The sequence below is a fragment of the Nannospalax galili genome, unplaced genomic scaffold, assembly GCF_000622305.1.
Source record: "Nannospalax galili isolate Female #2095 unplaced genomic scaffold, S.galili_v1.0 scaffold2927, whole genome shotgun sequence".
In the NCBI taxonomy this organism is placed as follows: Eukaryota; Metazoa; Chordata; class Mammalia; order Rodentia; family Spalacidae; genus Nannospalax; species Nannospalax galili.
The window spans coordinates 435,187-450,877 of NW_008355812.1; the positions used below are offsets into that span (position 1 = coordinate 435,187).

Consider the following 15,691-nt stretch of genomic DNA (forward strand, 5'->3'; position numbering starts at 1 on the left):
TTGTGATACTCTCTCTTTGCAAGTTCTTTTAGGTACCATTGTTTTCTATGTTCCTTATTCTCCAGGTTATGGGTACATAATCCAAGGTTATGAATAGTGAATTATGAAATGGTTTTTCTAATCCAGACAGATAGCCTTCTTTAAAAGAATTCACCCTGTGAGTTAACAGTCTTGCCTTAGTTTAAAAAGTAAAATATGGGTCAACAATTCATAACTTTTAGGAAAAGGATCAGAGGGAACATTTAAGAGGATAAGGTTCGGCCCACAAGGGAGCCAGATCAGGAAACCTTCCTAACTTATATAATCACTAGAAGTTGGCTAATTTCCCAAATCCATCAGGGCCAATGTTTACTCCCGTGGTTACACAGTAGAGGGCAAAATTTGGCTTGTAATGGGAAATATCAAGGAGAAAGGTACTTACTGAGTCATGAATAGACACAAACTGACTGATTGTGGGTATAAGCTCTCATGCATCTGGTCACATTAAGTATAGCCAGAGAGGATCTCAGGTTTAACATTGGTAAAGGCAGATACTTCTGTCAAACAAATCCTGCTTGATGATGGGTGCTCACTGCTAAGTATCCATGTTTTAATAAAGCTTAGAAATTCCCGTTCTCAATAAAGGAGTCACCTAGACAAATGTATACAGGTTATAAGAAGGATAGGTGTTTTCAGTCCTGCTAGTAGTCACTGGATTCAACAGCTCTCCTGTCCAATGTAAACCATTAAGTTAAATTCTAAAGTGAAACAAATGCCTTTTTGTATTAATTATATTGGTAAATTGTCACGTGCTGTTTGACACACACTGAGAAGCTGACTCTGGAGATGGGATTGGCCCTCCCACTTCAGACTCAAGCCTATTATTTCAAGATGTGTTCTCCAGGACTTTTCCAGGTTCAGGCTGGCCCCTGACCCTGTGACAAGAAAAAAGGAGAATAACATAACAGCCTAAGAGTAAAGGCTCTGTGCAGTGGAGAACAGCTAAGGTGTAAACTAATATCAAAAGAGGGTATTACTGTCTATAGTAAAGGTAGCTAATGGGAGTCTCTATTTGGTCGCAATAACGAGGAAAGTCACTAACACAGACTAATGTAAATGTATAGGAAATACAAAGATAAATTTAACTGCTTCATGAAAAAAACAACAGGATAGATTTTTTTAAAAAAAGAGGACAATTCACAGTCAATGGAGAGGACAGAAAGGATCTTATACCTAGAATTCCTCAGTCAGTAACTAAAGCATCACAGTTTTCGTGAACTGATTATGCTGGAGGTTGTAAACATCAATTTGATAATGTTTACCTATGTACCAATTGCTTCTTTCTACATAAAGCAAGGTTTTGGTAGATCACTCTCTAAACTACGTAAGGTAAAAAAGATTTTAACTGTCTTGTGTTTTTTATAAGGCTTACCTGGGAACTTATAAAACACAGTGTGTACACGGGTAATATTAACTTATTACATTATCTTATGTGGGTAATTTAGATTCCGTGTTCTTTTAATGAGATGCTGCTGCACAGTACTCTCTTCTGAGTCAAACAACTACCACCTTCACGACTTCAACTGTGTCCACTAGCAAAAGATCATCACAATTGGACTTGTTGACTATCATATTCTTCAGTTGAAGGGGTAAGCAGGGTCATTGGACCCTCACCCAAGTATCCAGCCACCCTTCCCAGCCAACTGTATGTAATTTGGCCTTAATCACATATGGTCTCCTGGGTTTGGGGAGGACTAAAGTATATTATCTGGGGAAGGCTAGGAAGAGAAGGCTTGGTCCATGCTGGGTAAAGGCTTTCCACTGTAAATACTCTCAGGTCACCCATACACATCAGTAACCCCTCAGTCATCTGTAAGTAAGCTCAGTAAATTCACTGGCACCCCAGGAAAACTTTAATCAAACATTGGTTTGATACTAGAACCTTAGACGGGGATAAACATTGCTTAGTATCCCCAGGAAAAGAATTCTCACAACAGATAGAAAATCTGTTAATGTTATTATGTCTCATGGTTATTAAGAAAGCGAACGGTAAGGTAAAACATGTTAGAAGGATAGAGGAGTGGAAGTATTTTATTAAGGACTTATGTGTGAAAAACGAGAGCGCCTAAGCAAGTAATGGAGGTCTGTGTAGGTTTGCTGTGACTTATCAAGGATGAGACAAAGATAATATATAGATAATGTTAAAATTTCTAAGGACATAGCTTAGTCAACTAGTTTAAAGATGTCTAGTCAAGGTTTATCTGAGACTGTTTGGTATTTGCCCAAGCTTTATTTACATAGCACATGGTAATGAAAAGTAACAGACTGGTGTAACTACCCTTGTTGGGAGTTTAACAGCCAGACTTTGAAGCCTATACTAATCTGGTCAGAGGGAATTAAAGAGACAATTTTTTGTTCTTTGTCCTCCAAGGTCAAGTAAGTTCCAGGGGACTATGGAGCATCTCTTAAAATGTCCTGTTACTGTGGTGATTCATCTGTTATCTTGTTCAGGGAGGCCACAGAGACCCCACCAGATGGGCTTAAACCAGTGTCCAGTCTACAAAGAGGAGAGTCAACACAGAGGAATCATTTCCTCCATACTTCTAAATGACTCCAGCCACAGCTGAGCAAGACCTTTCACTTCTCTTCACATCGATGGAACTGATAAAAGGAGCCAGGGGCTCCTCCCAAGCCCATGTGACTCCGGAAATAGATCCTCAAATGACCTAAGAGTCAAAATAAATTGGTTTATTTGGGCAAACTGTATGGTCCTAAACATCCAAAAGGAAAGTATAACCAAAAATTAAAGTCATCAGTATATTTCTTTAAGAGTTGAAGGGATTATATATCCCAGGCATTAGACTAAAGTTCTTATGTTATTTAGATAATGATCTCTCATTGATGAATTTATTCCTAATAAGACAATGCTACTCACATGTAAGACTCAAATCTTGATCTGCAATACTGTAGTGCCCTCCTGTAGCTGAGGGAGACAACCCACTATTGTTCTAACCTAAAAAATTTGTTTTCTCTCCCTATTTAGAAGCCTTTGAGAGGGAACTGACACTGATTCTAGCCATTCTAACAGCTATCAAAGTGCCTGAAAACAAATTGTGAGTCCATCACTCTTGAGCCCTGCCTTGGCAGACAAGAAGAAAATGAGGAAGAACCCAATAGATGGATGCTTTTGGAAGCCCTCATCAAAAAATTCCAATGGACTTTAATTAGGACATTTGGAATTTGCCCTGTTCGGACTTTTTCTGGTTCCCCATCTAGAACTTGTAATACTAACTACTCTTGCCTTTACTTCTCCTTCACATCTCTTAGGCACCAGTCAAGGATCTTCTATTCTCCCTATAGTTAAGAGTTATGCAATCTGGCACCCACTGAAGGGGAGTGCTCCAATTGCCTCACCCTGCATCCCTGTTCAGCATGGAAGAAGCCAGAGTGGTCTGCATCCTGATTCCCTATCAGCAATTTGGGCAAACCTCTTCAGAGGGTGGTGTGATAAGAACAGGAGGTGGAAATTGGCTAGGTAGTTAGGGTGAAAAGACCCCAAAGAAATGTAGCCCATTTCTTTCTTGGTGAAAAGTCAAATTGTCCTTGGGCCTTTTAGCAAGGTACTCTGTTCCAAAGGCCAAAAATGTTAAAAGTATTTGGGAGCTCTTATGCATAAAAGATTTTGTCTTTCACTTAAGGATTCCAAGAACCAGTAGTCATCTCAGTGGGTATTTTTACAGGACTGACTCCCTGGCTTCTGCCCTTAAACGGCCCCCTGCTTGCTATTACCTTGGTGCTAACCATTGCTCCCTGCCTCTTCAGATATTTTCAGGGCCGGATTTAACAACTACCTCATACTGATTTTAATCAGCTGTTACTTTCCTTCCCTCCACATGAATACGAGCACCTGTCGACCATCGAGGACCCTGTTCAGATGCACGAGGTGGAAACCCCCACTGTCTGACAGATCCCTAATCCAGCCTCCCCCACGTTGACCATGTTCAGCAGGAAGATGAAGACAGTGCCCCCATCCTATAATACAAAAGGCTGGAATGTTAGAATGTTAGGGTTAGGATCTATAGCAACCCCCTCCCCAAAGCAACAGGGCCTCATGGTTTTGCAAGCCCTCTGGAATTACAGGAACTGAGTTAATGAGCACCCTGACCGCCTGCAGACAAGAGAAACAGACTCCCTACACCTATGACCCAAGACCCAATTGCTACAAGAGCTGGCAGAGCTTGCTTCCCCTTTGATAATCTTAGAAGATAAACCAGCCCATGCGCCTCAGACCCATTGACATAGGAGCTGTCTCACTACAAACTACTTCCCCCTGATAAGTTTCACAATATATAGCTACTTCTGCCTGATAAATGGACCCCTTATTCCATGACCCAGATCCTGGCTGACAGAAGGGGATGGGAGGGGGTGGTTTGATAGAGGCTATTCTCTCTTGACAAGCCCTAGGCTCTCTCCCCTGCCTAACTTGTTTTTTTTACAAAATATTTTCCTGCCTTCCAAATCCCAAAAACCCTATAAAAGCCCCCAGCCAACAGCCTGTAAACTGACAGCTCCTCCATCCCAAACTGGGGACTGTCCTGTGCATTTTCTTTGCCAATAAACTCTATCCCGCCAGAGTTCTTGTCTGTGTCCTGGTGCTTTCTCCTGATGTGGACTCAATTTACCTATCAAGGGTCTCAAACCATGATCCAAAATAAAGCTTTCCTCCCTTAGGTTTTTTTCTGTCAGGCACTGCGGGTCCAGAGACACAAAAGGTTATAAAGACATGCTCCTACCACGTGCTGGTCACAGGTACTCTTAGTGAACACTTGCACATCTCTGTCACTATGCACTGTGCCCAGACAGTGTGTGTGGGAGTGCGTGCTGCCCCTGCTCCTTCTCTCTCTCTGCCCACAATCTTCTCCAGTGGGAAAAGGTTCTCCAATGTGGGCTAGACCCATGTTCAGCTCTGCCTTGGAGCCTCCAGGACCTGGAATACAGGAATGCTGGGATATGGTGTTGCTGGGGTGGGTGGGTACAGATGAGGGGCTTCTGTCAGCTTCCCTCTGCTATAACAGAAAACTCTGGAGCCCAAGGATGAGCAAGCAGCATGGAAGGCAGGTAGAAAGGAAGAGCTGGGGTGTCTCTTCAGTCTTGGATCAAACTGCACACTGGAAGCCATGACCTTGGACTGTTAAATACGGGAGTCAAGACAGGCCCACATTTTGTTTAGTTAGGAGTTTCGCAACTTATGAAAGAAGTTTCCGTGACTGATATACAACAGTACAGAGAGTAAATTCAGGGCAGCTCGTCAGTGAGTGTCCAAGCTGGCTGCAGCCTCATGGCGGCACGGGCTCCAAGGCTGCTCTTGACCCATCCATTGCTGGTTGCTCACAGCCACACTCAAGCCTACACATACCCCCTGCCTTGCACTCAAGGTCCTACACAAACCCAGCCTCCCTAGCTCTGCCCAAAGGGCACTCTGTCCTTGGACAGTGACACCCCCAGCCTCTAGTCTCCCCAGCTCTGTTGCCTCTAACCCATTCTTCGTTGCATGTGAGCCCTGGAATCCAAGCTGTGAGATGCAATTCCCAGCTCAGCTGTTCCTGGTGTGTGATCTTGAACCAGTTCTCCAGCTCTCCATACCTTACTTTTCATCTGTGAAATGGGATGACCACTCTAAGCTCACGGTTTTGCTATGAAGGTAATCTGAAGAAGCAAACCCCCGGCACACAGCCCGAACGACACGCTGCAAAGCTCGATGAATGTCGCTGTCATTATTTTACGATACGGAAAACAGCACCGTGCTCCCCCACCTCCGCTCTTCTCAGTAAGAAAGCATCATGGATAGGTTCTCATGAAGATAAGAGATCTCCACATTCCAGAACTGCTGACCATTCACTCGGGAGGACCATGGGGTTTCCAGGGTTACCTGGGTTCCAATGCATCATGAACCAAAACCAAAAACCACACCAAAAACACAAAGAGGGAGTTGGGAGTGCTGGCACATGCCTTTAATTCCAACACAGAGATAGGTGGATCTCTGTGAGATCAAGGTCAGCCTGGTCTACATAGCAAATTCCAGGCTAGCTGGGGCTACAGGGAGACCCTATCTGAAACACACACACGCACGCACACACATGATGATGGAAATTAGCACTAAGGGTCAACCTCTTAGTTTCCTGGGATGCTTGGATTGCTTTAACAAAAAGCTGTGGAGATTAAATAATGGATTAATGCTTAGGAGTAAAAGAGCCGTGACTCCAGGACACTAGAGCCACCACTACCAGCCCAGTCTGGGGTCCCTCCTTCAAGGCTGATGTACCACTTTCCACCTTCCCTGACACTCTGCCTTTCAGATGCACTTTAAACTCTCGCTCAACTTCCCAGAAGTGGCACTGGATGAGAAGAGGCTGTTTATGTCTGACATATATTCACTCAGCAGCACCTACTCAGTGTTCAGCAGAGGAGGGATGACCTTCTTATTGTGCCTGTGGTGTCACATCCATTATCTGTGCAATCGCTCTTTCCTGACACCTCTGGAAATGTCAAAACTTCAAAACCATGTAAGATGGATTTCCTCCACAGCCCCATGGCAGGTATGTCAGAGCAATGGCCACCACAGCTTGGCTGAGGGTCTTGTGCAGGATGGGAGATAAGAATCGTCAAGACCTGTCCTACCAGTGGCCCATAATCAAGGTTACAGCCTGGGTACCACTCAGGTGGGGAACTCTACTGAGTTTCAAACAGAGGACTCAGTGTCCAGTAGGTACCATGACAACAGACATAGGAAACCCAGGCTTGGTGTCCATGGCCCAGAATCAAGGTTACAGCCTGGGTACCACCCAGGTGGGGAACTCTACTGAGTTTCAAACAGAGGACTTGGTGTCCAGTAGGTACCATGACAACAGACATAGGAAACCCAGGCTTGGTGTCCATATTACAAAAAACACTGTCATAGTCAAGGCCACCCTCCAGGCTGGAGACCTGAAGCTAGGGAGGAGTCCTGTGTCTCTGGAGCCTGGGTCTGGGGTCACACCCAGTACCTGCCAGGAAACTGTGCATCCTATAGGCTGTGGGCATCCATCTGGGTGTATGGCCATGAGCCCAAAGACTGACATATGCCTATTTCCTGGCCCTCTGTAAGTACCATTGGGAGGAAAGGTATTAATTACTGAGAGAACTGTATTTATATTTATATTTCTCATTGCTTAGACAAAATACCTAGCAAAAGCAACCTAGGAGAGGGTTTATTTTGGCTCACAGTTCTAGGGGACACAGTCCATATGGTGGCAGGAATGTGAGGCAGCTGGTCACACTGTGTCCACAATCAGGTAGCAGAGAGAGATGAATGCTGGTGCTCAGCTCACTTTCTCCTTTTTATTCGGCCTGGGACCCCAGCCCGTGGCATGGTTCCACCCACACTCGGTGTTCTTCCTACTTCAATTAACCTAATCTAGATAATTCCTCACAGACATGCTCAGAGATTGGTTTCCATGGTGAGTCCAAACCCCATCTAGTAGATAATCAAGATTAACCATCACAGGTTGTCCCCACCAAATGTCACTTAATCCATCCTAAAAGAGGGGATACCTTCAAGGGGGGTAGTTGTGGAGGAGCACGCAGCACAAGAGCACTGATTCTATGAACACACCTCTCCTCAAATACCATGGCAGTGTGGGTTTCGAAGATACCTGGTCTGCTATGACCCCACCCCACCCCACACCACACGGCTTTCAGTATAAGGACCAGTACCAGGTCCTGGGACAAGTATCAGGTCTGAGATCTCTAGAATGTTCTATGCCACACAGGGGCCTAATGTTCATCCCACAAGCCTCAGTTTCCTCATCTACAAAATGGGAGTTTGGGCCTGTATGGGGAATAACAGTTCTTTTAAAGTATTAACTCCCCCGGGGGGCCTTCAGGTTCATAACCAGTTGGGTAGAGCCCACTTACCACAGTGCTTTCCAAGGGGCACCCAAGGACCAGTCATCCTTAGAAAAAAATCAGAATTAGGTGCAACAAGAGCCCCTCCCGTGCACGGCTGGTGACTCAGTCACCAAACTCTCCATGGAATGCTCATCCAGCTGTCTAATGAAATCAGTTTAGTTTTCCATGGCTTCACGGCAGCTAAGAATGCTTGTCCATGCAAACAAAGCTCACCAGAGAGTGACATTCCATCTGGGAGAGAGGAGCAGACTCCACACAGATCAGGAGGGAAGCAGGCAAAGCAATCAAGTTCCAGAGATGATTCTGTCCACTGCTATGGGCTAAGGTGCTCCCCACCAGGATGTGACCCTCGGAGACTGGGAAATGCAGTAAGAAATATAATCCCACAATTAAGTGAAGGATCTTGAGGTGAGAGCACCCCAGCTTCCCAAGGTAGCCTGAAATTCAACACAAATGTCCTTGTGAGACATGCACAAGAGAGAAACTGACACAGTGCGAGGGAGGGGGAACATGGAAGACAGAGAAGCAGATTGTGGTGCAGTGACAGAGACTGTGACAACCACCAGGGGCTGAGAGAGCTAGAGAACAGACAGCCCTGGAGGGCAGATGGGGCTCCATTACCCTGCTTCACCCCAGCATGAGCCCCTCCACCTGTGGGCTCCGTAAGGGAGCTAGACTACTGCAGAGTGGTATCCATGCTCCTTCCTGTCAAGGACATAGGAAATGTGAGCCACGTGGACCTCTGCAGCATCATTAGGTTGTAGAGACTTTTATAGACTGGCCTTTGTCACCTGCCACCAAGGGCATTTCTGATCTCCTGAAGCCTAGTGAGGGTCATGCTGCCACCTTGGGCTGGTGACTCATGAGGGAGACAGTATTTCATAAATGCCAGAGGGGAACATCAATACCAGACCTGGTCACACAGGCATTGTGCCAATACCAACCCCCCATCAAAGAAGTATTTCACCAATACTAACCCCTATTACACAGGTATTCATGGAGACATCAGGAAACAAGTTAGGCCGTCAAGACACAGCAATAAACTGGGCCTCCAGACAACCTGGGCACAGGCAAGCAGAGAGCCCATTCCTTCATGAAGGGACCACCAACCCACACAGGAGAGGGAGACTGGGGCGAACAGTGACATGTACATAGGGATGTGGCAGAGGAAGCTTCCAAACAATAGGCTGGGGTCCTCCCATGCTGCAGAACAGGCTCATTAATACACAATATGCAGCCCATCCTAGGGGCTCAGCACCCCCAGGGTCCCAATGCCAGGGCTGTGGGTCACAGAACAGATTGTCCCTCAGCAAGGCACAGGCTGAGTGCAGATGGAGGTCAGAGAGAAGGCTGCCAAGGCTGTGGCCTTGGGCTCCACAGATTGCCGTGGCAAAGTGTGAGGTTCATCTGCCTACCGTCCCAGAGCTGGCTCTCAGGGCCAGAGGATGTTGCCATACCAATCAAAGAGTGGCTGGAGTGAGCCTAGACGTGGCCCTGCCAAGGCCCCACAGAAGGGCTTCCTGTGTGGATAGCACAGTGCCATAGAGTAATAAGTGAAGTCTCGCGGATCTAGTTCTAGAGTTGTGGAGCCTAGAAGTTCAAGGTCAAGGTTAGGGTGGGGCTAGGGCCTCCTAAGGCATATCCCTGGGATTTTCAGGGGGCCACCCACTTGCTGCGTCCTCTCCTGACCTCTGCTTGTGCTTGATGCCAGTACACTCATCACCTCTCCTGATCAGGACACCAGTCATAATGGTCTCCTGGAGCTTGATTTTAAGCTAATAATGCCTTAAAGATCCCAATTCCAGATACAGTCTCATCCTGAAATCCAGGGTTAGGCTTCAGCATAGAAATGGGGGATACAGCAGAGTGATGGCCACCCCTCCATCATCCCCTGCACAGAATGTATTACTGTGACAGCACACAACCATTCTTTCTAGGGTGCAGGAGGGGTTAGGGTTAGTCACACGTCACTACAGCCTGCTTTCCCATGGGATTAGTCACTCCAAACAGCTTAAGGTGAGACAGCTGACATCACCCCTAAACGCTCAGAAGCAACCAGCCAGGCTGGACAGGAAGAGGGACTCAGAAAGACTGAGAGCCACAAAGACCAGGAACGTAAAGTCTAGCCGCCTACCTAGGCACTCTCAACTCATAAACAACTTTCTGCGTCTACAAAATAGGTGGTGCTTTCTGCTTGGCAGGCAGAAATAGGGTGTAACCCTTCTTAAACTCTGAACCAAAATAAACCCTTTCTTCCTTAAATTGCTTTTCAGGTACTTGATTACAGCAATGGGGGCCTCAGAGGACAAGGACACACCGCCTAACAGCTGCTAACCATGGTGCTGAACAGGGACCAGTCAGACCTGCCCTGATCTCAGCGCTCCCAGCCCAGTGGGAGGCAGACGGGCTCAGTAACTGACACTCCAGGAGTCACAGAGGTGCATGTGAGGGGGTGGTTGCCAAGGCCTGGGCTGGTCCAATGAGCCAGAAAATGTTCTCTCAGACAAAGGTATCAAGCTGAGGGCTGAGGCAAAGACAGAAGAGACAGTGTGAGATGGGTGACAACTCAGCCAGGGAAGGGCCCTATGGGTGGCATGAAGCTCAAGCAGCTGCTTCAGAAGGAAATTTGGAACTTGCAGGCATTTGAGATGAAGCTGAAGAGGGCTTGGGCTCAGGTAGGGCGGAAGGCCAAGGTCTGGGAGGAAGGAATGGGGCAGTTAAGAGTGAGACAGGAGTCTGGGGCTCCAGTCTGAGACCTAGGGTTTAGAGAAAGAACAGAGGCCTGTCAGGAAAGATTGGGACACATGCTGGGGCTGTGTACCTTCTGACACCAGTTGGAAGGGCAGCAGAGCTGAGTTAGGTTAGCAGAGGGGGAACAACATCTCAGAAGCTGGTGTGTATGTGTGTGGGGAGGGGAGACAGACAAGGCTTCACTCCAAGTTGCTAGAAGGCTCTGGAGAGCTCTAGGCAGGCAGTGGCACGATCAGGTTTCTCGGTTTTAAAACCTTGGCTGTCTTATTGGGAAATGTAAAGGGACATGAAGCAAGGCAGGTCTAGAACTGGGCCCCACCAGTGAGGATGGGGCAACACTGCCCTGCAAGCAGGGGTCTCCTCCCACTACAGGCATGGAAGTCCACAGAGGTGCCATACCGTGGGGCCAGGGTTGTAACCAGCACCCAGGGGCCCAGTATCTCAGAAGGAAGTTAGGGTGAGCAATGATGGTGCCTAGACCCATGCTTTCAGGGGAGGCTTGTTCTGGGCATTTTCGGAGGGGAAATCTGCAGGGCTTGGACACTCAGTCCGTCCCAGGTCTTTCTTACTGCTCAACCAGAAGTCCCAGGAGAGCAGTATGGCGGTCCACTCACTCCAAAGGTGTCTGTGCAACTTACAAAGAGACACTTGTTACAGTCAGCTCTAACTGCCAACTTGGCACAGCCTAGTGTCACCTGGCAAGAGTCGGGTTGGTCTGTGGACACATCTGTGGTGGATTGTCCTAATTAATTGTTGTGAGAAGACCCAGCCCACTGTGCGTGTCACCATTCCCTAGGCAAAGGGTCTCAAATTGTTCAAGAACAGAGAAGCCAAGCTGAGCCCAAGCAAGCAAGTGAGCATTCATTCACTTCTCTCTGATCCTGACTGATGTGACCAGCTGTTTGAGGTTCTTTTCTTGACTTTCCCGCAATGAAGGACTGGTTTAACTGCGACTGCAAGCTGAAATAAACCCTTTTATCAAAAAGTTACTTTTGTCAGAACATTTTATCACAGCAACATGAGTGAAACTAGAACATGCCTTTTTACAAGATTCTTTTATATGTTTTAAAAAGTATTTTATTTGAGCAGGGTGGCACACCCCTTTAATTACCGGCACTTGGGAGGCAGAGGCAGGCAGAGCTCTGTGAGATCAACACCAGCTTGGTCTACACTGAGCTCCAGGCCAGCTAGGACTATAGGGAGACCCTGTCTCAAAAAGACCCCCCGAAATTTTTTTTTATTTTATGTGTATGAGTATATTGTCTGCATGTGTGTAAGTGCACCCCTGCTGTGCAATGCCTGTGGAGGTCAGAAGCAGGTGTCGGATTCTCTGGAACTGGAATTATGGGTGGTGTTAGCCACCATGTGGGTGCTAGGAATAGAACCTGGGTCCTCTTCAAGGGCAGCCAGTGCTCTTAACCACTGAGCCATCACTCCAGCCCCTTTACACGAATTTTTAAAAGGCTCTTCTCTGGGTGCCTGGCTTGGAATTCTGGCCCCACCCACCAGCTCCTTTGTGCAATAGACAACCTATGCACTGCACTGGAAAATCCTGCCAAACACTCTCCCTGTATCCCCAGCACCTGGTCAAATGCTCAACAGAATCAGCCCCAAGTAACTGTTGAACAGACAAATGCACAGAACCTTGGGTGGGTAGCAGCAAGCGGGAACCAGGACCCAGGATGCAGACTTTTACCCTCTGCTTCACACCATCCATTCCACCTACCCTGAAAGCCATGGGCAGCACTTGTGAGCAGACCTGCTTTCTCTGCAGTGTTGCTGTGGGCAGGATGGAGGGGCTGCCAGAAGGAACCTCACAGCGTGTCATGACCTGGTAAGAGTTGTGTATCTACACCACACTGGGCCCTGTGTACCCAGTGGCCGCTCAGCCTCTATCACCTGCCCCGCAGGCACAGCTACACGGAATGGACAATAGCAGCCAGGGTGCTCAGTGAGTGGGAGGCAGGTGCTGGCCAAGGTCCTGACCTCCCCATCTCCCGACCCCTGTACCCCGGAACTCCTAGTAGCACAGGGCCTGCGCTGCAAATGCAAGTAAGAAACGAGGTGCAGATCAGGACTTGCTGTCACACCAGCTTCCAGCACAAGAAAGCACTCAGGGGGAGAAAAATCAATTCACTCATCTTAAAATTCTCTGGGTGCTGAAACTAAAGCCCAGGCCTCCTGCACAGTCTTATTACCTTGAAGAGGCAATGAGTGAGCTCCAGTGTTGGTATTACAAGACGTGAGGTGATTTAACAGGCTGAGTGGTGCTGGGGGACAACATGTGACCCTCCACTTGGGAAGCAGAGGCAGAACCCTGAATGAAGCACCGTGGGACCTCCAGCTCCTTAGGGTCTGGGGTCTGAGTCACCTGGGTTCCAGACAAGCAGGGAAGTAGCTGTCCCAGATATACATGGAAGTGGTGGCTTCCTCACTCTGAGGACACAAGCCTTCTCTGTCTCTACTCACAGTACCTCTGAGCTGGGTTGTGGGGTGCCAGGGACAGAGGGAGGCCTCGTTCTAGGCTCCAAACCCCAAGGCTTCCATCAGAAGGGCGGGGAGTAGTCACAGAAAACTCCATATATCCAGGAATCAGAGGTGTTGGGGCCCCAAGGACACTGCCAGTCCAGGAGGGGGGTGGAGAGGACAGGTGGGACTGGGCCATTGAGCTGTGAGTAGAGGCTTGCGGACAAATGGATCACAGGATCCAAGAGGAGACTAGATCAGCAGAGGGTGAAGCACAACCCCACAGTCCCTGAAGGAGGGTCAAGTCTGATGGTGGGTGGAAGGGACATGGGAGGTGTCACCAAGGGCCATAGGCCACCACTGAGGGGCTCAGAGCAGATTCCCGGAAGCTGAAGGAGCACTGAGAGCTTCAAGCAGGGGCTGACAAGGTCAGCTAACATCCCTCCAGTCACTTCTACAGCTCCTGGTAAAGCTGGATTCAGGTGATGGTCCAGTGAGAAGCAGAGAGGCCTCAGTACTTCTGTCCACCGGGAGGGCAGGGAGGAGGAGCAGAAGGGAGACCCCAACCTATGATGCTGGTATGAGTGTACTGGCTGCCAACGTGGCCAGTCAAGGGGTGACCACAGAGGAAATGTCCTTGGAGCTGGTCTTCCACTGTCAGTGGTCAAAGCAACTCTTTCTCCTGCCCTAATAAGCTCTCCTTTCTCCTCAGAACTTCAGGAAATTCTGGTTTTGCTACCATAGAATATGCAGATATTTGGACAGAGAACCGCTAGCGGGCCATGAGGACAGAACAGCACCCTTGGGACCAGAAGAGACACCAAGAGCAAGACAGAAATGGATGCAACACCCTGGCCCAGCTCCCTGCACCCAGCAGAGCCTCCCAACCTGACCTCAGCCTCCTTCTCAGGACAGATGGGCCACAATCCTCCAGGTGACCCCTGCTCAGAGGCTGTCTTATAAGCTCAGACCTATCCCCAGTCCAGCTCCAGTTCATAGCCCCCTTCCAGCCCTACCCATGCCGGAAACGAGACTTCTCTAATTACTCAGCTGTCATCAGACCCACAAAAGCACCTGCAGCCCAGGCTCTGGACACCTTCCCTGCTAAGGGAGGCAAGTCTCCATGGGACGAGCACTGGTACTCTGTCCTGGGCCTGAGTCTTGTCACTCTGTGGCCTGGCACCAACAGGCCTTAGGGAGGCAGCATGGCTCACTGATGGACAGCTTGGTCAGGTAAGAAGTCCACAGATGCCTGGAGACTGCACACAGCTCCACCAAAGACCTAGTTTTCCCTGGTCCAGCCACCTTAGCTTGGCTCCAGGTCTTCAGCATCTGACATTCATGCTTTCCTCAAGGGCGTAAACCCCACATTTCCTGTTGCCAGTTAATAATGCACTTTCACAAAGCCAGACACAGGTCAGACACAGAGTTCTATAACAGCTATGTAAGCCCCCAGCTCCCACGAGGCCCCCAGTCCACTGATGTTCCTTCCTTTCCACCCTCCCTCAGTGCCTCAAGTTCTCTGGTCCAAACCCTACTCACTTGCACACACCATCTGCTCCAGGCCTGCAGGTTCACTTTGACTCCCTCTCTGCCTATCATGAGCTTCAGCGTGGGCACCTGAGAGCCCATGGCCCACAGCAGAAATAGCTGGAGAGTGCTCAGCACATGCCAGCCAGGCCCCAACATCCCAGCACTGGTTACCAGCTCCCAGTGGCCATTCACAAAGAGTTTGACATCTGTCCACTCTTGCAGGGCAGGACCTCACATGTCTAGTGTCAGCAGCAAGCCTATCACTGGCTTGGCACACAGTGGGTGCTTTAAAACACCTGCTGCTGAATGCTGTGGTCCTCAACATGGGCAGGCACAATCCGTGTACTCAGGATGGGGCAAGGAGGCCAGGCTGGCAGTAACAGATAACTTTCAGCACTGGGGTGATCTACTCTTTCCTTATTCACAGCTAAGCAGTTCTAATGTACTGTGGCCACCTGGAACCCAAGACAGTTCAGATACAACTCGAATCTCTTACATTTGCATTCTTTTTGTCTCTATCATGGCTAGGTCCTGCCCTGACTCTCACCCTCTCCCAGTGGACACTTGTCAGCTATGAACTTGGGACTTTATGACTCAGGTTTCCTTACTAGAAAGAGGTAGTGACGGTGCTGCCTGAAGTGACTTAAAGTTAACACAGTACTGCCGAGCACAGAGTCCAGCATGGTCATTAATGGTCCACAGAACAGGAGCAGCCTGCCGCCCTGGCCTTGGCCCTCCCTCCCTAACAAAGGGCTGTCTATGCTCCTGTGTCCTGTGAGTGGGCCCCTCCTTAGCAGGCTGTGGGAAAGGTAATGCTCAGTGCTCTGGAACTTAGCTCACTCTGACACAGGAACCCACTTCTGGGCTCCTGACACCCCAGTTGTCACTCTACACTCAGGGCAAGCCCATCACACAGGAATGCAACCTGCCTCCGTGCCTACAGAGGGGATGGGGAGCATCTAGGAAACCCTCATCTGGGGTACGTGACCTCTGGGCTCTCCTGTTCCTTAATGCT

The 15,691-nt window shown here is 48.6% G+C and overlaps 1 protein-coding gene across 2 annotated transcripts in view; it reads right to left on the bottom strand.

The window, feature by feature from the left end:
* Ppp2r2c (protein phosphatase 2 regulatory subunit Bgamma) overlaps window positions 1–15,691 on the bottom strand; it is a 111,101-nt gene that overhangs the window by 22,067 nt on the left and 73,343 nt on the right. The gene's annotated exons all lie outside the window — the stretch shown is intronic.